Below are 27,080 nucleotides of genomic sequence, written 5' to 3'. Positions count from 1 at the left end.
CCAGCCAAGCACCCACTGCCTGGAAGGAGGCACTTTCTGATTCGTATTCCTGCTTTCAATCCTAGCTTGTAAATTTAGGTTTTGTTTTAACATTAAAACCATGGGGAGTGGAGTCTATTGCTTTCTCTCAAAATAAACCTTTGGATTATTCAAAATGAGGAGTGACAATGGAAAGTGAAAAAGCCCGGGAAAAAATGTCACTTAGCATTTGCAGGTACCGTACCACGCATCCTTCACATACAGAGGACACTTTTCTCATGGGTGCGGTGCAGGTATTTGTTTCATTTTATACAGTCAAATCACATACCTTTTCAGATATGCTGAATTTTGCAATTCATAGGCAAAGATTTTAAAAAATTACCTTCACATTTAATGGTCTTATAAATAGTGTTACACAGACACATATTTACAGGACATGACTCACTAGGCACTGTGTACTACATACTAATCAAGCAAATGAATAAATACTATTCATTAACGATGTATTGAAAAACATTAAAAGTTGTCCCTTTTTGTTTGAGAGGTAGAAATACTCAATGAAGACGCCATCTTTTATAAAGCACAGAAAGGCTTTGTCATGATTAAAGATTATGGAACTTTGCAATGATTAAATATCATTAAGAAACTGATGGTCTTTGGCAGTGATAAGAAAAACAGCCAAGCTAAGACTTTCCCTTCTGTTCTTTAAGAAACAGATTATTAAGGCAAACAGATTATTAAATAAAATGTTCTTCTCAAATGCGTGCATACTTACATAGTCTTCTTAGAATCATTGCCTTCTTTAATTTATAACCTTAACTTGAAATTATTTTCAAATATTGTGGAAGTTCTATATAATGTCAGTCATTAGGATGAGGACACATCTCACCTTGGGAGCTCCTGTTCACACCAGGCTTTTGATGTTAATAATTCTATTTCAGAGAATGTTGCTAGTTGTATAGAAAGTTAAAGGGGGGATTTATTTTAAAATGCAATATTTAATTCAATTCCCTAATATCAAACAGTGTGAAGGCTTGAAAACCATCCCTGTAGATGCAGGACTCTTCCTAATTCAGTCGAACTAAGAGTCTATAAATAGAACTCCTCGAATAAAATGAACCCCTCCCCTCAAACAAATAGAAGTTTTGTTGCTAACTTAGTGCAAAAAATTAAATCCTAAGGAACTATAGTTTCAGTATATGAAGTGCACTTTAAATAAGTGGGTGATTATATTCCCAGGAAAGGTCTCCCTCAGATGTGTTTTACTTACTGGTTTTAACATTTTTGTAAGCATGTTTTACTGATTGATGTGATCATTGATCAACTGCTCGTTAGTCCACAAAGCCAGGGTTCTTAGCATTTGAAGTAACAGTTGGTATTTCAGGATCTACTAGGCACCACATATAGCATGCATGTTTTATAGACATTATCACAAATCCCCAAAACATACATACAGGGTAGGAATTTTATTTCCATTTTACAGATGAAGAAATTGAGACTCAGAAAGAATAAGAAATTACCTAAGTCCACCTAGCTGCTATGTAAAAAATGTCAGATTCAATTCCTGGAAATAATCTGTATCTTCCACACATAGATATAACCAGGTATTTTTAATGAATTAAGATAGTAATGAGGATTAAAATCTACTTCCAAAGTAACTCATGGTATTTCCACTGGAACAAAATGACTCCAAAGAGTTATACTCTTTCCAATAAAAATTTAAATATAATATTAGTAATCTAAAAGTGTCTTTCTCAAAATAATATTCCTATTAGTACTGATAAAGAGACCATAATAGTCCATTTCAAAGTACAGATAACAAATGCCTTTTGTCATAAAGGCATGACTTCTTAACAATAAAGCATTCATTGTGTCAACTCTTCCAGTTTATTTTTATAATTATGTTTCTTATAAGTTATATTTGGTGTCTACCAAATCAAATATTTTATTCATACTAGAAAGGCAGTAATGAGTAAGCACTGTCTTACTAGAAAAAATGGAGAAGCAATTAGAGGATGCATTGCCAGGGAAAGGCTGTCCTGTACGTCAGCATTTTCTTTCTCTTTTTTAATTTTTTAAAAAGCCTACAGCACCCAGTATTCCCAGTCAGTCTCCCATCCAAGTACTAACCAGGCCCGACTCTGCTTAGCTTCTAACATCAGATGAGATCAGGTGCGTTCAGGGTGGTATGGCTGTGACAGCACTTTCTTAATTAGAGGTTTCGCTTAAGGGTTTGGAGGAAGCCTTATCATTGAATATTGACAACTGTAATCCTTGCCAGGCACTAATGTTCGTCTTTCTCTAGTGAGTATATTTGTTTCATAAAACATTTAACATTTTGGATCTTTTTTGACTGTTGATTTCTAACATAAATGATACAATTTTGAGGATCTATAAAATATAGTTAAAATATATTTTTAAAATATGTATTTTTAAAGTTTTATTAAAGTGACAATTTAAAAATTAGTAAATTCAGTTCTTTACAGTGAAATTTCTTTCGTAGGGCGTACCAAAATTACATTGAAAAAATCTTGGGATCCTACAGAAGATATAAAGGGGACATTGATTGGAATTGATATTCAGATGCACACAAACATATGATGACTGTCCTAGCAGCGGCTGCACATTTACCCACCTGGCGTGGGCCTAAAACCGAGCGTGGTGCTGCCATCCTACACCCAGCAGTTGTCTGTCTTTGCTCTCTTCTGACTCTGTTGAAGTTCTGCTTCTGATTCTTTTGTCTTTGTCTTGATTTTGGGGTGGAGTTTAACCTTGGACTTGATGAATGCATTTGGCTCTTGATATAATTAATCCTCATAGCTCCTGAGAATCTGACTCCAGCGCCCCTGCGATTCATTTTCCTGAATTCTCTTGTTAACTGTGCCAACCAGATCCAGCCCCATGAACTTACCGAGGCAGTGACTTCCTGGCTGGCACCATGCTAGACCTGCCAGGGAGGCCAGAATAGCTGGTACTTGTCTTTCCTTTTCCCTTCATTCGTTTCTCGCTCATCTCAATTGTATCTTTGTATTCAGTGAAAACATTGCTGACAAAGTATCTATAGATAAACAGAAAAGATGTTATGAAGAAGTCTAAAAGAAACTATTGGTAAAGAAACTATAAGGTGACTGTAGACTGTAGGCTGTCCTAAAAGATGACTGACCTGCTGTCCTTAAAACCGTCAATGTCAGTGAGGTCTGGGGAAACGTGGAAGAACCATTTCTTTAATATAGACTAAAACAGATGTAAGAACAATTAAAAATATGGAACCTTGATTGGATGCTAGTTTAAAAATATAGCTGTAAAAGACATTTGGGAAAATTAGATTTGAATATTAAAGAGAATATTGGAGTGAGTACTAGTTTTAGGACACTATCATTGATGTCCTCAGATATGATAACAGTATTAGGATTCTGTAGGAGAACATCCTTTTAGAAAATTTACGGTAAGATATGTATCAGTAGAGTGTCATGATAGTTGCAACTTCCTTTCAAGTGATCCAGAATAAAATCCGTGTCTGGATTTAAAACAATATGGTAAAATATTAACCATGGTTGAACCCAGGTGATAGGTATTTTTTTTTTTGCTACAAATCTTTCAACTCTTCTGTATGTTTTAAAAAATGTTATAGTAAGAAGTTGGAAAAACTATTGTATGTAAGAATCATTATTATTCCGACCTAACAGAAATGCTAATTGTTTACTTTTCATGGAATTGTTCATAAATAATCTAAATATTTAGAAGGTGAATATCTGAATGATGCAACAAAAGATCACAAGTAAATTCTTGCCTCTTTTTTTGGAGAGTCCTAGGTTGCTTCTTAATATTTATGAATCTTAATGTTCCAAATTTTGTATTTCCACTTTTCTTGAAAGCATCTGGTAATGGTGACTTTCTTTTATAGAATTCCAAGCCTTCAGAGAAGAATCTAAAGTTCTGAAGAAGGAAAAATGGAAATTACGATAGAGCCTAGAAGAAAATAAATGAATACGTTTAGTTTTGTTACAAGGGAATAAGAAATTGTGGGAAAGAGAAAAGATGGAAGAGATACTTTTATTCATAGGCCATACCTGAGTTCAAACGCTGGTCATTCTGCTATAGCGTCTACTGTTAATACAAGGAACCAGGAAGGCGCTTGAAAAGAAAATGTCACTGTTACCTGACTTTTCAAAGGATATTCAAGTCTTATTTTTGCGAAATATGGTTGTTTGTATAGTTTACTTTTGGCAGAGTATGGTTGCTAGCTTACATCGTTTATATAGTTGCAAGATGGCTCTAGTCATTGCAAGTTTTCTTGTCTGTACCTTGATGAGGTGGGTTAATTTCCATTTCCCGGCCCGTGCTGATGTTGGGGGTTGATTTCCCCGGGCCTTTAGCACGCCTGTGTGTTTTTGCTGGATATGCAAAAAGGCAAGGCCCTTCAGAGCTCTTTATTAGGGCCGTTTTCCAGGGTGGCCTTTGCAGTGAGCTGCCTGAAGAGATGAGAGGAAAGAGCAGATGAGCCTCTGGCTCTCTGCCCTCAGCTTGTGGACCAGCTGGTTCGCAAGCTCAGTGTTTCTTGTGAGGCAGTACACTGCAGGGTCAAGAACCAAATGCTTGCCTTGTGGGAACTGGGGTCCAGGGAACAGACGTGAATTCTGATACTGTGGCGGCTGCTTTTGCAGTAAGTAGTAAAGTCTTTCATCTCTCATCTAGGATCTCGTGTTTTCTCTAAGCCTCCACAAAATTGTGACAAACTAATGTGCTAGCCTCTAAGCGGAGTAAAATGAAATCCTTCAGAGTCCTTGACAGCCAGCATATGGTTACCCAGAATATTTAAGCAGCAAATATTTTTGTGACAACTGCTTTCTTAAAACAACAACACTTTTTATGCAAAGCAGTGACCATAGCTGAATTTTGCTAGACAAAATTCTGTTCTAAAAATTTGCCATCTTAACTCAATAGCTAAAATTTTATGATGTGTATGAGAAAGGGCTACATGCTCACACAAACAACGAGAAACTTGGCAGTGGGCAGTCACTCTGTTTCTAGGCCTCCACTCCACAAAGAGGTCAGAAAAGGATAAACTGATGATGAGGTCCCAAGACACATTTAAAGAATAATGTCGTGACTAGGAAACTCAAAGGCACTATATTCCTCCAGAGTGGAGGCAGGGGCCAGGTTGGCTTTTGGTTTCTTATTTTTGCAGAACACAGCATGGTGCTGTGTCCACAGCCATGCAGGTGCATGACTAGACTGTTGGAAATCCTTGCCGGTGGCATCTTGCCAACCTTTTACTTTTTCTCAGTACCTTTTGTCTAAGTAACGATGCAGTTCAGGCCCTCAGCTTGCTGTTTTGTAATATGTGCCAGTCATCTGATTCTTGAACCGTATCTCCCTGCCTGGAGGAGCACAGAGCTAGGATGCCTGCCACGCTAACCTCCCCTGCGGAGGTCTCTCGACCATACCCAACTGCCGAGAGAAGCGGCCCTAGGCAGCTCCACAAACGCGGTAATGATGCTGCTCCTCCAGAGCTGATCAGAGCAGGCTGGGAAGCCTGAGGAAGACAAGCCGTCCATCAGCCGGCCAGCAGTCAGTGACATGGTCCGGGGTAGCTCTACCCGAGCAGTGATGTCAATGCAGTGAAATAGGTTTGTCACAAGAATTTGCACGTGAGGTAGAGGGAGAGTCAACAACATAGGCTTGCTGTCGGGTTTAAGTGAGATCATTCCCAGAAGGCACTTCGCAGAGTGCTTGGTTGAAATATGGGGCTTAATAAATGTTGGGTAATTAACACTACTGTTATTATTCGTAGTTGAGGCTGAACTCTGAGAGAAGGTAAAGAACAGAGAGGCCATGAGCTACTTGGGGCCAGGAATACCCAACAGTTCGAAAGGGAGGCCAGAAAGAAATGAGGTAGAGGTGAGATGCTGAGGAAGAAATGTAGAGAAAGTGGAATCACATGAGTGAGTGTGGCACCCTCTCTGTGTCCTGCAAACTCGCACTGCCAAGAGTGCGGGGTAACAGCTTGTTCTCCAGCTGCCTGGGAGGCTGGATGACCTTTGCAGTCCCCAGAGAGCCTGCCATCTCCTTCCTCCCTTATATTCCTGTTTAGTTGCTGTTTCCTAGACTCCTGTGGGATCTGGATGCTTGTTTTCCATATTTCTATTTTAATAATTTTCATAAAATAAAATCCTTTCATTAGGATCGCACCACTTGCCCAGTTCACTGAGTAAGGCTCACGCCTTGTTACCAAAAAGGATACATTAATGTACTTGCCTTTCCCAACTCACATCTTCCTGAGGTCCCCCTTTCTTGCTGGATGGATAGAATTTATCCGCTCTCTCAGCTTCTCTACCATATGACGGTATGATGGTCAATTTTATGTGTCAACTTGACAGAGCTAAGATACACCAGATAGCTGATAAAACATTATTTTTTGATGTGTCTATGAGGGTGTTTCCAGGAGAGATTAGCATTTTCATCAACAGACGCAGTGGCATCTACCTTCACCAGTGAAAGTGGGCATCATCCAATCCTTTAGCGGGCCAGATAGTACAAAAACGCAGAGGCAGGGCGAGTTCTCTTCTCCTTGATCTCGGATGCCCATCTCCTGCCCTCAGACACTGAAGGGCCTGGTTCTTGGGTCTTTAGACTCTGGGACTCCACCCTCGAATTCTCAGGTCTTTGACCTTGGACTGGGGGAGTCATGTCATCATCACCCCATCGACCCCCCTGCTCTTGGGTCTTCACCCTTGGGCTGGATCACACCACTGGCTTTCCTGGTTCGTCAGCTTGCAGATGATGCAGCTTCTTAGCCTCCACGATGGCGTGAGCCTGTCCCCCTAATATATCCCTCATATAATATCTCCGTATCCTATTGATTCTATTTCTCTGGAGAACCCTAATACAGGGGAGTGAGAGACACTTGCTCTTTATAAAATGGGCAGCGTGTCACCATTCCGTGGTGATTTTGAGCGAATTTTCTGCTTTGCAACCACTGAAGAGGCTTACTGAAGGCTGGAATGGAGTGAAATTTTGTAATGGTAGAGCTGTAACGTATGCCAATTACAAATGTTGCAGGCAGGACAGTTATTTCACAGGCAGAAGTAGTGTCCATGTGATTTTCTGAGAAGCTCTGCTTCCCATCAGGCAGAGGATGCTGGAGTTGACGGCCTGGGCCAAAGCAGCAACTGTACACCCCTGGCCAGCTCCACCCGGAGTGGCATCACATTGGGAGTTTGAAATCAGCCAAGGAGGAACTACTTTCACCCTGCATGCCCATGAAATCTCAGAGCTTTGGTATCTCCCGGAGAGTTAGTCTACCAGCGCACTGCTGCTACGTGTGTTTCACAGTAAACAGCTTTTCAATCTACCTGAATTCCACAGGTAGATTGAAACAAGGGGACACTTTTGACAAAAGCCTTTAAGATTACTCTGTCTGTCACAGGAGCACTCAGAAGAGATGTCGAGAGGTTGGCCTCTCCAAAGTCACATAGCTGGAGTGTTGGTACCACGTTCTGTCTAGTGGCTTTCAACATTTATTTTCTCTCTTATAGCACCCATCAGAGGATGATATATATGCAAGAAACAGTTTCGTGAGCAATTGTTAATGTAATCACTGTAGTTATATCCCTAACTCTTCACACAAACAAGAATAAGAGAATGTATGTGAAAGGGGTAGTCTGAAATATTCTGGGTTTGTTTTTTTTTTTTGAGATGGAGTTTCTCTCTTGTCACCCAGGCTGGAGTACAGTGGCACACTCTCAGCTCACTGCAACCTCCACCTAACTGGGTTCAAGCAGTTCTCCTGTTTTAGCCTCTCAAGTAGCTGGAGTTACAGGCATGTGTCACTACATCCAACTAATTTTTTTAGTAGAGACGGGGTTCCTCCATGTTGGCCAGGCTGGGCCCGAACTCCTGACCTCAGGTGATCCTCCCACCTCGGCTTCTGAAAGTGCTGGAATTACAGGCATGAGCCACTGCGTTCGGCTTTTTTTTTTTTTTTTTTTTTGAGATGGAGTTTTGCTTTTGTTACCCAGGCTGGAGTGCAATGGTGTGATCTCGGCTCACTGCAACCTCCACCTCCCGAGTTCAAGCGGTTCTCCTGCCTCAGCCTCCTGAGTAGCTGTAACTAGAGGTGCACACCACCACACCTGGCTAATTTTTGTATTTTTAGTAGAGACAGGGTTCCACCATGTTGTCCAAGCTGGTCTCGGATTCCCAGCCTCAGGTGATCCTCCCACCTGTAATCCCAGCCTCCCAAAGTGCTGGGATTACAGGTGTGAGACACTGCACCCAGCCAATATTCTGTTTTTTAATGCAAATCATTGACAAAATTAGTCCTTCATTTTTGTGGTCATAGCTTACAACTGATACTGGGGTTAAGGACCGTGAGTTTAGGTGATCCAAGGCGAGAGGAAGGTGTGCTCTGCAGGGGACACAGAGGACTCCTGTTGCAGGGGACTCCTGTTGCAGGGGACGCAGGGGACTCCTGTTGCAATTTTTGGTTCTTGGGAGCCACTCAGCTGAATGCCGTAAAAAAACCAAACCAAATGAAGAACAATGGAACCTTCCCTGGAACACCTTAGTGCACAGTGCTTTCTTTCCTCCTTGCAAGGACACGTATTATGTGTATTTTGTTTATCATGGGGAAGGGCTGAGCTCTGCTTAATGGAACTACATCTAGTATATTCTCTAGTATATTCCAGAGCTCATGATTTTTCAAAATTCAAGGTCCGTATTAAATCCGATTTATTTAGAATTAGGGTGTTTACCTTATTATTTAATGGACTTCAGTTGTTGGTTTGGTTAATATTCACACTTTTTAATATTCACACTTTAAGTTTAGCATTGTATGTCTGTGTGTGTACATATGTGTGTGTGTGGTTGTGTGCATGATTTCTGAATGTCTCTGTGTCTGCGTAGGTGCATTATGTGTCTGTAGTGGTATGTGTGTGTATGGGTGTTTGTGTGTGTGTGTGTCTGTGTATCTGCGTGTTTCTCTGTGTGAGTGTGTGTGTGCACCTCTGTGTATGAGTGTGTTTATGTGTCTGTATTGGCATATGTGTGTGTGTGTCTCCATGTGTGAGCTTGTATCTGTGTGTGTGCGTGCATCTCTGTGTGTCTGTGTATGAATGTGTGTCTGTGTATCTGTCACTTTGTGTCCATGTATGTGTCTTTGTGGGTGTGCCTATGTGTGCAGGTGTATGGGTGTGTGTGTGTGTCTGTGTATGAGTGTGTGTCTGTGTATGAGTGTGTGTGTGTGTCTGTGTGTCTGTATGATCCAAATATACTTCTAATCTGTGCCTTGCTGTCCCTATTGGGAGCCTCTGTTTTGGCCCCACACTGACCCTGAAGCAAGATGCAACTCTCTTTTCCCCATAAGGAATTCATGAACTGTAATTGCATTAAATCATGAGGAAAAACTCTATACTTCATTAAATATCCCCTTGAAAGATGAATGTGGTTCATATCACACACTGTACAGTATCTCACTTCAAAAGTTTTCTTAATTCTGCTTCCAGCAAGGGTGGACTGGATTGTTTCAGACCAGCCACCAGCTGAGAGCAACTAGAGAAACTGAACGCTATAAGACCACGCTGGAGTTGGGGTGACCTGGAAATAGTGCAACGCCAGGGACTGAAACCCAGTTTTAGATCTTCTCAATTCCTGATTGGATTAAGGTGGCCTGTGACTGTGAGAAACCCCAGCATAGTCTGTTATATGAAGCAAATACAATCCTCTTTGAACTTAAGCTGCAAGGAGCAGCTCTATATTGTTTACCAGACACCATTTAAGTAGAAGAAAGAAATGTTAAAAATAAATGTACACATCAAGTGTTTGTATGTGCAAATATTCCTAATAAAAGAAAGCTGGTGTATCCTGTATTATATCAGACCAAGTAGACTTCCCAGTAAATAGGAAGCATTGGTAAAAGTAACAAGGGCCATTTCATAAAGATTAAAGGGCCACTCTCTGAGAAAATGTAAGAATTCTTAATTTGTAGATACCAATAACATTGTTTCAAAAATACATAATGATGCATTAATTTACTAACTTGTAGCAGCTAATGTCTGCTGCCAAGGTTTTCTCTCCAGATGCAAGAGAAAAGTGTTCTCACCCTTCCTGTCCATCTGCCTGTGGCAGCCAAGATTGAATGGAAGAGTGCAGGAATTATAGAACACGGCTAGGAGGTTACAACTCAGACGTAAACAGTGAAAAACCTATTTTACTCCAAAAAAGGAATCTAAAATTCGACTTTATGAAATATAGTTGGCAGAACTAAAAGAAGGAAAATCCAAAATTGTAGTGGAAGATTTTAACAGTAATTGTGTATAATTGCCTGTTTGTTTGAGACAGGGTCTCACTCTGTCATTCAGGCTGGAGTGCAGGGGTGTGATCTCAGCTGACTGCAGCTTCTACCTGCCCGGGTACAGGTGATCCCCAGGTTCAGGTAATTCTTGTCTACAATACTCTCCTGGCCTTTTTGTCTACCTTTGTATCAGTAACATACTGTCTTATTTACCGTAGCTTTTCAATTCATTTCGTATCTGTGAGAGGAATTACTATGTTGTGCAAATCTTTCTAAGGTAAATTGGTGGTATTTTTTCTGAAACAAATTGACTCTAAAAAATTATACACGATTGGCCAGGCACGGTGGCTCATGCCTGTAGTCCCAGCACTTTGGGAACTTGAGGTAGGTGGATCGCTTGAAACAGGAGTTTGAGGCCAGCTTGGGCAACATGGCGGAACCCCATCTCTACAAAAATACAAAAAAATTGCCAGACATGGTGGCACATGCCTGTCATCCCAGCTACTCAGGAGGCTGAGGCAGGAGAATCGCTTGAACCCAGGAGGTGGAGGTTGCAGTGAGCCGAGATCATGCCACTGCACACCAGCCTGGGTGACAGAGCAAGACTTTGTCTCAAAAAAAAAAAAAAAAAAAGAGAGTCTTCCACTCTCCATGTGCACACAAAGAAGAAGGGATATGAACACACAGGGAGATGGTGGCCTTCAGCAAGCCAGGGCAATGCCCTTACAAGAAACAAACAAGCCAGCACCTTGATCTTGGACTTCCAGCCTCCGTAACCGTGAGAAATAAATGTCTGTTGTTTAAGCTGCCTAGTCTATGGTGTGTTACCATAGCATCCCAAGCTGATGGAGGCAATGGTCTTTTCAATAAATGGTGCAGAACTAATTGTATATCCTTACAGAAATGAATGACACCCGATACCTCAAGTTACACTACACACACAAATCAATTTCACCTGGATTGTAGATCTGACCATGAAAGGTGAAACAATGAAGCTTCTAAGAGAGAACATAGATGCTGATTTTCATGCCTTAGGATAGGTGAGGATCTCTTTGCTAACAAAGTAATTGCTAACCAAAAAATAAAATATAAGTTACACTATATTAAAATTAAGACCTTCTGTTAATCAAAACAGACCATTTACTGGAAGGTTTTAAATAACCAAACAAGCTTTGTAAGCCCTTTAATTATAATTGATTGTTGGGAAAAAGTTCTTTTTAATTTGTTTTTGAGTGGGTTTAGCTTCTGTTCTGGCTTTCTTTATCATCTCCATAAAAGACTGGAAGACAAAACACTAAATAGTTCCAGATTAAGGCTCAGCAACACAGATAACGTGTCATTTCCACAGCAGAGACTTGGCGAAATTAATCATTTGACAAATTATCTTGATACAATATCATTTTCCAGTTTGTGTCACTTCTAATAAAGAACAAAATTTTAAAGATCTATTATCTGTTTCTGAAAATTAAGCCATCAGTATTGTCAGGAGACAAAATTACAACACAACAAATGTAGTTCAAAAATCTCAATTGGTTTTACTTGCAATTCTAGAATTGGGCAACACTTTTTTCTTTTTTTTTTTTTTTTGAGACAGAGTCTCGTTCTGTTGCCCAGGCTGGAGTGCAGTGGCACGATCTCAGCTCACTGTAACCTCCATGTCATGGGTTCAAGCAATTCTCCTGCCTCAGCCTCCTGAGTAGCTGGGATTACAGGCACCCACCACCACGTCTGGCTAATTTTTGTATTTTTAGTAGAGGTGGGGTTCCACCATATTGGCCAGGCTGGTCTTGAACTCCTGACCTTGTGATCCATCTATCTCAGCCTCCCAAAGTGCTGGGATTGCAGGCAGGAGCCACCGCGCTGGGCCTACACTTTCATAAAATAGAGTAAGTGTGCCAAGGGACAGATCAGAGGAGGTGAGTTTTAGAGACAGGACATTCCAGTGTGTTTTTTTTTTTCCTTGTAAGGTGGGAATAGGGAGACAAAACAATAGAAAACTGATTGGCTGACATTGAGTTACTACAGGTTAATGATGAAAACAGAGGAAACTTCCATGTCATGCTCATTGAAACTGGCCTGTTTGGGAAATCAGGTTGTCTTTCTCTCCCGATTTCTGGAAAGGCTCCGGATAATAACACAGGTTGGGTTTGGTGATGTGGAACTTTAGCATGGAACCACATTTTGATTTTTAGTCTGGTCTTTTGATGGCCTCCTCTAATGTTATCTAACATTATTGAAAACACCTTTTTTCAAAATCAGGCGTTAACTTTTACTGAATTTAAAATGCAATTGATTATAAGACACACTGTCACTTTACATTCCACTACAAAGAAAAATGTTACAATACTTTCTCATTGAGAATTTTAATTCTTATTGTAATAGATTGTTTAAATTTAATCAGAGTTTTAAAAATTGTAAGTCACTCTTTTGCTGATATAAAAAAGAAAACATAGGCTGAAAAGAATTCCTAAAAGTTGTTAGCAGAGACCAACTATTGAGAATGCCTTTTCTGCTCAACATTTTTGAGGTCTTTGCTTTTCCACGTGGCATTTTTGTGTTCTTAAAGCACTGGTGAGACATAGAACACAATAATCACTCTTATAGATGTGAAATTGATTAAAAAGCTACAATAAATAAGACAGTGTGTTACTGATGCAAAGATAAACAGATGCGCCCTGGGAGCACAGTAGAAAAGCCAGAAACAGACCTATTTGTCTATGGGATTGTTGCAAAGTTGGCGTTGCAGACATTAGTGAAAAGATGATTGTTGTGGGCTGAATGTCTGTGTCTTCTAAACCAAAAAGTATCTAAGACAGGTCTCAGTCAATTTAGAAATTTTGCCAAGGTTAAGCACATGCCAGGGAGACAGGTTTGTGCCTTTTTCCAAAGATGATTTTTGAGGGCTTCAGTGTTTAAAGGGGAGAAGCAGGCTGGAGGGGATAGAAGGCGGGTATAGTCTCACTACTGAATCCACTTGTTCCCAGACAAAAGGAGCAGGGAGGGGAATGGTCAATTAGGTACTCCTAGGCTCAGTAAATCTGCTCTTTTGCTCTTTTTTTTTTTTTTTTTTTTTAGATGGAGTCTTGCTCTGTCTCCAGGCGGCAGACTGGAGTGCAGTGGCGCGATCCTGGCTCACTGCAACCTTCACCTCCTGGGTTCAAGCAATTCTCCTGCCTCCGCCTCCCGAGTAGCTGGGACTACAGGCTTGTGCCACCACACCCAGCTAAGTTTTGTATTTTAGTAGAGACAGGGTTTCACCATGTTGGCCAGGCTGGTCTTGATCTCTTGACCTTGTGATTCGCCCATCTCAGCCTCCCAAAGGGCTGGGATTACAGGCCTGAGCCACCACACCCAGCCAGTAAATCTGCTCTTTACGAAAGATAAGGTGAACATAGAGTAGCTACCTGTGAAAATACTTAACCTTTTATCTGTAGCTATCTGCCTATCAACAACAGGAAAGTTTCTTGCATGACACAACTTTCAGCTTGATTTTTTCCTTTTGGCATAGTGAACCAGGTATTACAGAATATTCAGGAGACTGGAGAGATGAATGGGTGAGACAGGAGGATTTTATTAAGGTGGCCACTGGCTCAGCAGATTCGCATCCCAAGGCCGAGTGGCTGACAAAGACAGGGCTTGACTTTTTATACATCCAGGATGACACAGCGGCTAACAGGTTCACAGAAGCCAGAACCAAGAGCAGTTCATTAATTTGTAATACGTCTTATGATGTATGTTAGATTTGAAAATAGCAGTTTGAGAAACACATTGAACATTCTTTGGGTGTTATCTTGCCCTGTGACCTTGCAACTGCTCTGCAAGAAAAACAGGAGTCTTGAGATGCCTGGGAACTGCTGAGAATGTGGGGAGAACAGATAATGTAGGTTTTACAGGGAGTTGGTTAATTTCAAGCAGAGCTGGGGGCTAGGTTTTATATTGAACACAACACAGTAAACTTTATAGCAACTACAAATTATAAGGTTTTGTTTTTACTATTGTTATTATTTAGTTTCCTTCTTCAGGGTCCCAAGTTGTTGTTTTTCTTTCAGTCTTTCCCTAAGTTCACATGTTAAGCCCTGAACCCCAGTGTGATGGTATTTGGAGATGGATTTTTTTTTAAGAGACGTGGATGCTGGGTTCCTAGACTAGCCTTGCTTGTAGAGCTGGCCCGCACTCAGCTGCTTAGGGAACATGAGTAAAGGCGTTCGCCTCAGCACTCCCCACCCCTCCCTAGGCCTTCACTGGTGGGTCAGGGTTAGACAGGAGTCATGTATTGTCTTGACTTCCTTTCAGGCTACATACTACATTCTGCAAGCTGGGAGGTGATTTTTTAATAATTGTGATAAATATGAATGATATAGAATTGATCATTTTATCCATTTTAAGTGTACCATTTAGTGGCGTTAAGTATCACATTCATAATGTTGTGCCATCATCACCATCTTCCATCTCCAACAGAAACTCACTGCCCGGTATCAGGAACTCCCCGTCCCTTCCTCTCCTCAGCACCTGGCACCACCGTTCTACTTTCTGCCTGTATGAAATTGACTACTTTAGGGACCTTATGTAAGTGGAATCATACAATATTTGTGCTTTTGTGCCTGGCTTATTTTACTTAGTATAATGGTTTTAAAGTTCATCTATGTTACAGCATAAATCAGATTTTCACTCCTTTTTAAGACTGAATATTTCATTATATGTATTAATATATACCACCATTTGTTTATCCATTCTCCTGTTGATGGACATTCGGGTTGTTTCACTGTTTGGCTATGTGAATGGTGCTGCTGTGAGCGTTTTTTTAAAGAGATGGGGTCCTGCTCTGTCCTTCAGGCTGGAGTGCAGTGGCGTGATCACAGGTCACTGCAGCCCTGACGTCCAGGGCTCAGGTGATCCTCCTGCCTCAGCCTCCCAGAGTACCTGGGAGCATAAGCATGTGTCACCACACATAGCTACTTTTAAAATTTTCTGTAGATCCTGTAGAGACAGGATCTCCCTGTGTTGCCCAAGGTGGTCTCGAACTCCTAGCTCAAGCGATTCACCCACCTCAGCCTCCCAAAGTGTTGAGATTACAGGCATGAGCCGCTGCACCTGGCCTGTGTCCCTGCTTTTAATTATTTCAGGTATATGCCAAGAAGTGGGATTGGTGGATCGTATGGTAATTTCACGTTTCACTTTTTGAGGAATCGCCAAACGATTTTTTCATAGTAGCAGCACCATTTTACATTTCCACCAGTGATGCACGAGGGTTCCCTTTTCTCTACATCCCACCAAAACTTATTTACTTTCTTTTTAAACAGCCACTCTAATGAGTTTGAAATGGAGGACTGATCTTTTTTATATTTTGTGGCAAGGGCTTCTAGATAGCATTGTGAGATGCTGTTGAAGATAGACACATCCCAGCCTCAGAGTTTAAACTTGAGCAATTATGATCTTTATTTTCTTCTTTTGCAACAATTTAGACTGGTATTTTCCTGAGTCTAAAATAGGAAGAAGGCTGCATGTGAAGCATGTTCATGCCTGACTCTGTACAAAGTGCTGCAGCAGAGAGAGGAAGAAGAGGCTCTTGCTTTTTTAGGTGTATGAGAAAGACAGCAAGAACACAGTCATCCTGAGAGTGTCTGGCAGCCCGAGTTCTCCTTTCAGCTTTGGTCAGCTGAGAGCCCTGGAGCACCAAGTAAAGAGGAACCTCTGTCCTCTCCCAAGTGGCTTCTTTAGTCAGACCTAAGTTTTCCCTGGGTATCCTCCATTACCCTGGAATCTGACAGCTTTGTTGATTTACATTTAGAAATGGTGTTCTGCTGGTGTCCCCACCCAAAGATAGAATCGGTTTTACTTACAACAGTTAAAGCTGTCGAGAGAAACCCTAGCAGCCTCCTGTGCTGGAGGTTTGCAGGAATCTGGGCTGTGCTCCCTGGTCTTCACCAAGCAGCAGCAGGCCTGCCCTTCTGAGGCCTCGCTTTTTCCTTTCTGGAACACGAAACCTTCGATTAGTTCCTCTACTTTTCAAACATTGATTAAAGGTCTATTATGTGCTGAGGCTGGGGTGACACAATTCAATATGACATGATCCCTGGGCTCAAGCAGTTTTTTAGGTGGGAATGTGTTGGGAGGATACAATGTGCAACAGATGAACCAGGGTGGTGGCTCTCGAAGTGCATCCTGGGCCAGCAGTACCAGCAGCGCGGGGGACCCTGAGAAATCCACATTATCACCCTGGACTTGCTGCACCAGAGCTTGGGACGGGGCCCAGCAACTTGGTTTTTCACCAGCGCTCCAGTGATTCTGCTGCATGTTAGAATTTGACAACCACTGAATTCGATTCTGATCTGACAAGCAAACTGCAGCGCGAACACTAGATAGTGGGTACCGCCCATTTGCCTCTTCACTCACATTCTTTACTTTAGATTGTGTATTACACACAAAACCCATGCAATCTCCCAATTCTAGTGTTCTGCAAGTCCATCTGTATGCTGTGACGTTTAATAATAGATTTATGAAGACATTGTGTCGTAATATTGTATAAATATGAGTGGCAGTAGAGGAAATAATCATTTCTCATTATCCCTGGTGGTCATGGTCTGTGAAGTCACCAGAAACCATGATGTAGTGGATACTGAACCACAGCTGTAGAGGAAATACAGGGCGAGCTTCCTGGGAGCCTCCAGTCTCAACGTTTTCGTCAACTGATAATACCTGATTTTGTCTAATGCCTGTTCCTATTTAAAGACACCTTGTTTAATACATAGTGCTGACTTGCTAACACTGAACTCACTGACAGCACTCTCTGTGCCTTGTGCCTGAACGTGGATCAACACACATGCTCCCTTCCTAAGGCACACCACAGCCATCTTGCACTTAGGAACACCTGACAGCTTCAGCACAACACTCCAAGAACACGTCACACAGCCAAATCGCCAAAAAAAGCACAGCAATTTGGAAAACCTGTCACAGCACTGAATAGACTCACAAAAGTGCACACTCGTTTACAGTGGGAGAGCTGAAACAAGGCAGGGTCACCTCATGTGTCTGCATACACTTGTAACTCAGCTGTGTCATCATTCTGCACGTGTGCAGAGGGGCATGGAGGCACTACATGTGTGGATTTGGGGCTTAGAAATGTATTTTAGCAAGCAGGTGAAGTTGCAGAGAGTGAACCAGAGAATGATAAGGATCGATTGTATCTTATTCAGTTCCATATAATATAATGTACAATAGTGGTCTAGCGATTACTACAAAGTCTTTCTTTTCTGCTGTGCTATTTAAAAGAATAAATCAGACATTGAAAAACACATTTTTGGAAAATTTGGCTTTATTGATGTTACAGTTTGCCCAGTTGAACTCTTCATAGAATATATTTGGATAGTTATTTTTATTTTGAAAGACTGATTAATTATCAAAATTTTTGTAAAAGTTTTTAGATTATTTTTTCTTTTTTTCACTTTATACTGATACAGTAAACAAATGTATAAAAGTAAGAAAAAAATATTGGCTATTAAAGAATGTCATTGAACCCATTTGTTCATTATATTAGGTTGAAACAATGAAATTTCTGTTTCTCTGGTTCAAATAGTGTAATATGGACAATTTCATATGATCCTACCTAATAATTATTCTTTTAGAACTTGGGTATTTTATTTTGAATAATGTACTAATTCTATATTTTTCTACAATTTTCTATAAGCTTGTGGACCTCGTTGATTACCTAGGACTTTCTAGGCGTTTTATGCTCTTCATGTTAAAAGTCTAAGTATTTTTCATCTTCTCTTTTTGGATACAACATTCATAGCAATTTTAAAGTGTCTTGCTCGTCTTTGCCATGTATGGGAGCTTTAGCGTCTCTGTATGATTTGTGAAGAGCTGTGCGGCTGTGCCCTGCAGGGCTGGAGGTGTGATGCTGAACTAGCCAGGCTGCCCACAGCCTAACAAGGTGCCTCTGCTTTTCTGTCTGCCTCTCTGCCTGAGTTTTCTCACTGGCAGAATGACACTAACAGTAGCGCCCCCTTCAAAGAATGACTGTGAAGCTCAAATACACCGATACATATCAAATGCTTAAAACAGGGCCTGCCATGTGGTACATGTTCAATACATGTTAGTGAATCCTGCAGTAGAACACATTTGTTGTGTTTAAAACAGGCCAATAATGAAAGAAACTTTAACAGAAATCAGCAGATTGGATTTGAGATAAATCTTTGAAAGCTAAACGTTTAAAGCCAGACTGGACTGATCTGGAGAAAGCTGTGTACCCTTAGGAGTTTACTGGATGTTGCTGACTCTCTGTTTTTTTTTTCTGTATAAAAGAGTAACCACCTTTCAGGTGGCTGAAGGTTTTGTTCAGGTGGTTGTTGTGAGGTTTATGAGAAAGGTACATTAGTCTGTGGCCCTAAGTGCCCGTCAGAGCGAAAGCACCCCATCCCTCGTGCACATTCGTTATCATGACACTTTCTGTGGGCGGTGCGTACCAGCTACTGTTCCCTGGAATGGTGACTTCTGATTTAAACAGGATTCTCCATCTATTCTGGTATGAAAATTCAGCAAATCCTAAATCTTACCAAAAAGACATAAATCTGGGAAAGGTTTTTTTTTTTTCAATAGTGATGAAAGGGGAAATGTTGACATCTAGTGGCTTTCTGACAGTATTACATGCCAACATTTCACTGCATGCTACCTTTCAGTCCCAATCTAGAGCTATAGCTTGGTTTACATAGGCTATTCCTAGAAAATTCTCATAGAAGAAAAATTCTGTTATTTAATATCATATTATTTATTACAATTTCCTGGACTCATTTTAAAACAATGTATTTGTAAATTTCAGCACTTGTCCTACAGAACTCTACACCAGTGATGTATCTCCCCCTTTCAGGAGGCGGGGCATCAATAAAACATGATATTGTTTTATTAGTCTTCTCTGAAGGAAGTTGCTAACTTGTACAATATATTTAAATGTGTATAGCAGGTTAATGCAAGCATCTTTAAAACAAACTTTTTATTTTAGAGCAGGTTTAGATTTACAGAAAAGCAGCTCCCTGTTATTCTGGTACACGTGTCACAACTAATGAACCAACATCAGTCTGTTACCATCAGCTAAACTCCACATTTTATTCCTATTTCACAAGAGTACTAGTCAGGTTCTTCAGAGAAGCAGATTGGACAGAATGAGTTAGTGAGTATGAGAGCGTGTGTGTGTGTGTGTGTGTGTGTGTGTGTGTGTGTGTGTGTTTGCGTATGTGGAAAAGGAGAAGGATTATTTTAAAAAATTGGTTCACGTGATTGTGGAGGTTTGGTAAGTCCAAAATCTGCAGAGGTGACAGATTATTTTGGAGGTTACAATTATATTTTAGCAAATAGGTGAATTTGCAAATAGTGAACCAGAGAATTTCAGAGATCGAATGAGGTCCACCGTATGATGGAGGGTCATCTGCTTCGCTAAGAGCTCACTCAACTGATATTAACCATTACCACCACTTTCCCTGGTGCTCTTCCACTCTTCCAGGGTCCACTGTACATTACATGGGTTTGTCACGTCTCCTCGGTGTCCTCTGGTCCGAGACAGTTTCTCAGACTTTCTTGTTCTGATGACCAATACAGTTTAGAGGAGTACTGGTCGCGTGTTTTGTGGAATGCCCCTCCGTTGGGGTTCACCTGTGTTTTCATCATGGTGAGACTGGGCTTGTGGGCTTGGTGGGGAAGACCACAGAGGGAAGTGCTGGTCTCATTGCCTCATCACAAGGGCGCATGTCAACATGACTTATGGCGGATGGTGCCAGCCTTGACCACCTGGCTCTAGGAGTGCTTGTCAGGTTCCCCCCTGTGAAGTCATCCCCCCTTCCACACTGCACTCTTGGAGTCAAGGTCCACTCAAGTTGGGAGAAGAAGGTATGAGGCCTGCCTCCTGGAAGGGGGAGATACACATCACTGGTGTGCAGTTCTTCTGTAGGAAATTCACCTCTTTTTCCCATTTATTTGTTTGTTTCTTTCAGTACGGGCTCATAGAAATTTATTTCGTACTTTAGTTATAATGCGATAGCGCATGACTTGATTCGTTACTCAGGTTGTTCCAGCTTTGGCCGCTTGGGGCTCTTGCACGTTGGCTCCTGTGACATGCTCTCATTCTTTTGTTGTTTTTGTCTTTGTTTGAGCACTTTCCTACAGTCTGGCAGTATAAGACGCTCCAGGTACATTTTGTATTTCCCTGCCCCAGCCCCAGAATCTGCCACTTCTCCAAGGAGTCCTGGTCCCTTTATTGCAGAATGGCATTTGGTGTGGTCTGAATGTTCATATCCCCCAAAATCCATAGGTTGAAAGCTCTCTCCAGTGAAGTGGCACTAAGGGTGGGGCCTTTAGGAGGCGATTAGGTCATGACTGCAGAGTCCTTGTGAATAACAGAGGGCCTAGGGGGCTTGTTCACCCTTCTGGCCATGTGACAACACAGCTGGAAGGCACCCAGACACTGAATCTGCTGCCACTTTGATCTTGGACTTCCCAGCCTTCAGACCTGTGGGAAATAGGTAATGGCAAAACCCGCAGTTACTTTTGCACCAACCTAATACATTTCTATTGTTGATAAATCACCCAGTCCATGGTATTTCGTTACAGCAGCCCAAATGGACTAAGCAGTGTTAGAAATCGCCATCTGGGCACTGGAGAAGCTCTGTGGTTAGAGAGATGACACAGTTGTATGTATATGTGTGTATTTGCAGAGCAAGGACACCATTCTGATGTGTACAACTTTCAGTTTACGTGATACCCATGTAAAGCTAGGACTGCTCATACTGGATAAATATGAAAGATGATATGTAATTTTTATACATTATAGTGCATAATATTAAAATGAACTGGTTAATACTCCACCTAACATTTAAAAAAAAACTCAGTTTAAGTAACTCAATGCTTTTAAATGCTGGAAAAAAGAATAATTTAACTTACAATTTATTATGTATCTATATGCACTTTCCAAAATTTGTCTCTCATTCACACAAGGAAGACAATATTATTAGCCTTGCTTTAGCTAACATCTGCTCAAAGCATTAAGTTAGCAGCTCAGGATTGCATGGCTAGGGCAAGACAGAGCCAGCATTTGAAATCAGGTCTACTTTTAGAGGAGGTAAATATTGCTTATAATTTTTGGAATAATTTTGTATTTTATATTACTAATTAATTTTCAGAGGGTGATCACATAATCACATATACCACTTGTTTTTTTGAGATAGTGTCTTGCTTTGTCCACCCAGGCTGGAGTGCAGTGGCATCACCACAGCTTACTGAAGCCTCCATCTCCTGAATTCTAACCAGCCCTCCCACTTCAGCCTCTCAAGTGGTTGAGACTACAGATCTGTGTGAACACACCAAGCTATTTAATTTTTTTTTTATATATAAAGACAAGGTCTCACTATGTTGCCCAGGCTTATCTTGAACTCCCAAGCTCAAGAAATCCTCCCCGCTTGGCCTCCCAAAGTGCTACGCCACTGTGCCCAGCCTCTATCATTTATTTTATCCTAATGAATTCTCCAAAGTAGGGTAAGGCAGGCCCTATTATTTCAGGAATTGAGGTTTCCAATTTACTGACTATAATTACTGGTGCAAGGGTCCTTGCCATTAAAATGTAAAACACTTAATAAGATAGAAAGAGTTATATACTTTTCAATTCTCAATTAGGGTTTAAATAATCAAGGAAAGATGGGAAATCATATGGACTAAGTACAAATAACATTGTATTAGGTTTCTCCAGAGAAACAGCCAATAGGAGATCTATGTCTACCTCAAAATCTGTATCTATATATATCTGTATAAAGAGATTTATTACAAGGACTTAGCTGATTGATTATGGAGGCTGACAAGTCACAAGGTCTTCAAGGAGAAAGGCCAAGTTGGAGACCCAGGAGAGTCAGTGAAGTAGTTCCAATCCGAGTTGCCAGTGTCTGTTGTTTTTGCCTTTTTATGAATATCTATTCTGACTGGTGTGAGATGGTATCTCATTGTGGTTTCGAATTGCATTTCTCTAATGATAGGTGATGTTGAGCTTTGTTTTATATGATTGTTGGCCATGTATATGTCTTCTTTTGAAAAGTGTCTGTTCATGCCCTTTGCCCACTTGTTTATAGGGTTCTTTTTTTTTTTTCTTGCAAATTTGTTTTTAAGTTTTTTAAAGATACTGGATATTAGAGCTTTGTTGGATGCATGAAATATAAGTGTAAAATACACACTGGATTTCAAAACTTACTACACAAAAATTGAAAATATCTAATTACTATTTTTTATGTTAAAATGATAATATGTTAGCTATATTAGATTAAATAAAATATATCATTAAAATTAATTGTCCCTGTTTCTTTCACTTTATAAATGTGGATCCTAGAAAATTTAAAATTGCATGTATTCACATATTTCTACTGGACAGTGGTGATCTAAACCAATCCAACCTAAAGATTTTATCACTTTAATCTTTAAGCAAGCAACATAGTTTTAGGTTTTGAAATTTGAGAGAAGAGAAAAATGAATTAAGGAACTGTTCAGGTTTTGAACAGAAGTCATAGGAAATATAAAAGTTAGGACTTGGTGGGTTCGTGAAACTTTGACCATCACAATCTCTCTGCGCAAAACTGAAAAATGGCCTCTGTGCAAAGATCAAATCATAGGCAGTGATAAAGGTGAAATCAAAGTTTGTCTTATTAAGATGTCAGATTTAGGGGTATCTCATAGATCATCTAGGATAAACAATAGGACTTTAAAAAAAATCATAAGAGAATTGTCCCACATCTGTCTGAAAGGTGGACCAAAGGCCCATCTCAGAGAAGCCATTGTGATTTGTGACTAATGGAAGGGGTGAACTCTGATAAAATAATGGAAGGGGTGAACTCTGACAAAATTCAAAGAAAACCACAGGGTTCTAAGAGAACTATAGTGGCAGAGTGATGGAAGCACCGCTGGCTTGAACTAAAAGGGGCACAGATTTTTGGACCCCCTTCTCCAGCCTTCTCTGGAAGAAAGCAGGGAGGCTACTCAGTTGCAAACTTAGGCCATTTCTTATCCCTGAGGAAGTCTCAGAGGGTAGAAGCAAGAGCCCAGAGGACAGAGCTAAGGGCTGGGGAGAAGGCAGGGAGCAGAAGTGAGTCCTCCTCAAGGCACAGGTGGCACGGCCTGCTGCAGCCCGCAGTGGCTGCTGTGTGGCTCTGCTCCTCTCCTGTTGTACAGGTGCCCATTGCTGCTGTCCTGGCTCTGTCTCACCATTGTCGGCTGGATGTGGGGAAGGTTGCTGCCTTCTCTCTTTAGTTCACAGGAAATACCCCAAGCAGACGCCTCATCCACACGTGGAGGTGCTTTAGATGATGAAACTTCTGAGCATCTTGAGAGAGCTGGGTGTATCGTGCCTGTGGAGTGGTGTAAATGACGTGTGGCCAGAGGAGGGTTATGGCAGATTAAAGAGGGCCGTCGGTTCTTCCCATTGTGAGGGGGTCTGTTTTCCAACTCTTTCATTCTGGAACTGCTTTGATCATGGAGTACAGTGGAGGAGACACTGCCGGGCGCAGCCTTGAATAGAGCTGGCAGCTCCTACCTTGCTTTCTTGGAGCCCTAAGCCCACATGTAGGAATTCTGACTGTTTCGCTGGAGGGGCTACTTGGAGAAGTGTGGAGGCTGCGTGAGAGAGGGTCCATCTGAGGCCACGCTTCTAACCACTCCCCACTGTGTGGTGTAGACACGTGAGTGAAGCCTTCTCAGACCCTCCAGACAAGGCCACCCTTTACCTATATGCCACTGAGCGGCCCCACGTGAAGCAGAAGGAATTCCTGAATTCTGTGGACTAACAGCATAGCAAAATGGCTGTGGATTTAATCTACTACATTTGGGGTGATTTGTTATGGGATAATAGATATCTGGGACATATTCACACACATACATCCTAGCTGTGTGACCTTGAACATATTACTTAAAGTCTCTGTCATCAGTATTTTCATCAACAAAATAGTGATAATAGTATCTACCTACTATGGGTATTAAGTAATATATGTAAAATAATATATGTAAGAATATATGTAAAATAATATATATAAAAGTAAAAGCAGCTGGCCTATGTTTGGATCTTAAATGACTTTGTGTTTGATTTTTTCCTTTTTTTTTTTTGAGGCAGGGTCTTGCTGTTGCCCAGGCTGGTCTTGAACTCCCAGGATCTAGTGATACTTCCACCTTGGCTTCCCAAAACAGTTGTGGTTACAGGTGTGAACCATCACACCAGGCTACTTTCTTTTATTTCTCTGTCATGTCCATCTTCCTGCCCCTGGCAATATAAGTAATATCAGCGGGTGAGGAGTTGGGGAGAGATAGCACGGGGAGAAATGCCAGATATAGGTGATGGGGAGGAAGGCAGCAAATCACACTGCCGTGTGTGTACCTATGCAGCAATCTTGCGTGTTCTTCACATGTACCCCCAAACCTAAAATGCAATTAAATAAAAAAAAAAGTAGTATCAGCAGGGCAGAGTGGACTTCAGATACCATCAGTTTTCCTGATATGGACACACTTACACACATATCACATATATACATATATACATGTATCAGGATTTAAAATCTCATTGATTTTGTAATTTATAACCACTTACCACTTTTATAAAAGTGGGGAGGATCCCAGTGTCCTTAGTTCAACAATGGATTACTGTTTTTTTCGTTTGTTTGTTTTTGAGACGGAGTCTCCCTTGTCGCCCAGGCTGGAGTGCAATGGCGCCATCTTGGCTCACTGCAACCTCAGCCTCCTGAGTAGCTGGGATTACAGGCACACACCACCACACCCAGCTAATTTTTGTATTTTAGTAGAGACTGGGGTTTCGCCACGCTGGCCGGTCTGGTCTCGAACTCCTGATCTCAAGTGATCCACCCACCTCAGCCTCCCAAAGTGCTGGGATTACAGGCGTGAGCCACCCTGGCTGGACTACTGTTTTTGTTATTGGTAGTGGTTTCTTATCATGCTGGGGTGGTCCATCAGAAATAAACTGAGCTTTTTACTAAAAACTCAGAAAGACATGATTTACTTCTGTAAACGCAGGATATTGAGGAGGAGAAATAATTTGTATCTGTTGAAACTTAGATGGCCTCAGCTCTCAAAAGAGATTGGCTATGGCAGGACCGGGATGAAACGTGTACCGGCACTCAGTGAACTGTCATTACTAAAATCCCTGTCGTGAAGCCTTCTTAGACCCTCCAGACCAGACCACCCTCCACCTGTATACCGCTGAGCGACCCCACGTAGAGCAGAAGAATCACTCCAGCTGCCGGTATTCCTGAATTCTGTGCATTATGAGCATAACAAAATAACTTGATTACTTACATATGGGGTGGTTTGTTACGGGCAAAGGCATGCCTAGTGCAGTGCCCACCCTCTGAGACTAGGCTCAGAAAATGCAGTTCACCTCCGCGCCCTCACCACTACTTCCCTTAGCATTTGAAAATGACGGCTTGCCAGTTTCACCAGCTCACGACAGTCCAGCTGCTCTGCTCCTGGTGTAATCCTGGGCCTCCAAAACGGAATCAAGCGCATGTTAATAACGCAAGCGGAGGCATGCTCCGGGTGTGCAGGAGTCGTACCGGGCTGTGTGAGCCTGCAGGGCAGGACGGGCGTGGAAGGGCCCAGGTCTTGAGTGTGCCTGCTTAGATCTAGCGTTCCTGTTGATGGAGTAATGGAGCTTTCATTGACCGGATCCAGGCTTCACTTTTTAAACTCAACCGCCCACTCCCCACCTCAGCCCGGTGTCCGCAGCCTTTGATGGGGCGGGGACAGGCGAGATGGTCCTGTGGCTCTTCTTTCCTTCTTAAGTGGGTGAAATCCGATTTGGAAGAGGGAAGGGCCGCCAGCACCTGCCTGCATAGCCCCGGAGACCCCGGAAGGCGTAGGGAGGCCGGGCTGTGCGCTGGGGAGCGGCCCTGGGTTGGGAAACCCGCCCGGCAGGGAGCTGGGAAGGCGCGCCCAGCGGGGAGCCGGGGTGGGCGGGCGCGGCCTGGAGTAGCGGGTGGGGGCCGGGCCGGCGAGGGCGCAGCGCTGGGTGGAGGCGGAGGCAGCGCCGGGCGCGGGCGTGGGAAGGATCTGGAGAGGGAAGGGGCGCGCGAGCCTCGCGGACCCCGGGCGCGCCCGGGCCGCCTGAGCTGGGCCAGCAGCGCGGTGGGCGCAGGCTCGGGCGGACGGGGAGCCCCGGCCCGGGGGTTGCGGGGGCCGCGGGCGCGCGTGACCGGCTGTCCGCGTGGGGCCTGCGCGCGGTGCCCCTCCCTGACAGTGCCTGAGCCTAGCGCAGGGCCCGACGTGGGTTCCGCGAGCACAGGCCTGGGTCTGATCGTGATCGGGTGAGTCTCAGCCGCAGCGGGGCTCGCCTTCTGGCCGCTCAGCGGGCGATGTGCGCGGTTTCCTCTGCCCGGGGCCGGCTGCGTCTGGCCTGGACTTCCTTGCGGGCACCTGGGAATCGTCCGGCCTGCCCGGGCACGGCTCAAGCCAAAGGGACTCCTCCGTCGCCGCGGCCGCGCCTGGGACTTGCTGGTCTCGGTCAGGGGGGTGTGAGTGTTGCGTGTTGAGGAGCGGCTTCCCATGGTCACCCTGGAGTGCCCCTGTGTGCCACCCTGTCCAGGAAACCAGCCTGCACTTTAGAGTACAGTGCTTATGTCAACTAGGAATAGAAAATTTTGAAAGCTGCTGTCAGTGTTTGACATCAGAATTTCTACAGAGCAGTGTGGCAGAGCTTTGTGGACTGTCAAGAAGCAACCTAAAAAAGTAACTGTTTCCCTGACAGCTGGAATGGAGTCATGGAGATTGGAACTCCCCCTTAACCTCC

General features: G+C 42.5%; 1 protein-coding gene and 1 pseudogene across 1 annotated transcript in view; one reads left to right on the top strand and one right to left on the bottom strand.

Annotated features, from left to right (window-relative positions):
• FAM149A (family with sequence similarity 149 member A) overlaps positions 1-27,080 on the top strand; it is a 74,642-nt gene that overhangs the window by 7,171 nt on the left and 40,391 nt on the right. The gene's annotated exons all lie outside the window — the stretch shown is intronic.
• LOC135272232 (5S ribosomal RNA) lies at positions 2,061-2,179 on the bottom strand (annotated as a pseudogene).

Source organism: Aotus nancymaae, unplaced genomic scaffold, assembly GCF_030222135.1.
Source record: "Aotus nancymaae isolate 86718 unplaced genomic scaffold, 86718_ANA_hifiasm-v0.15.2.pri h1tg000006l, whole genome shotgun sequence".
In the NCBI taxonomy this organism is placed as follows: domain Eukaryota; kingdom Metazoa; phylum Chordata; class Mammalia; order Primates; family Aotidae; genus Aotus; species Aotus nancymaae.
This window is presented reverse-complemented; position numbering and strand designations above follow the sequence as displayed.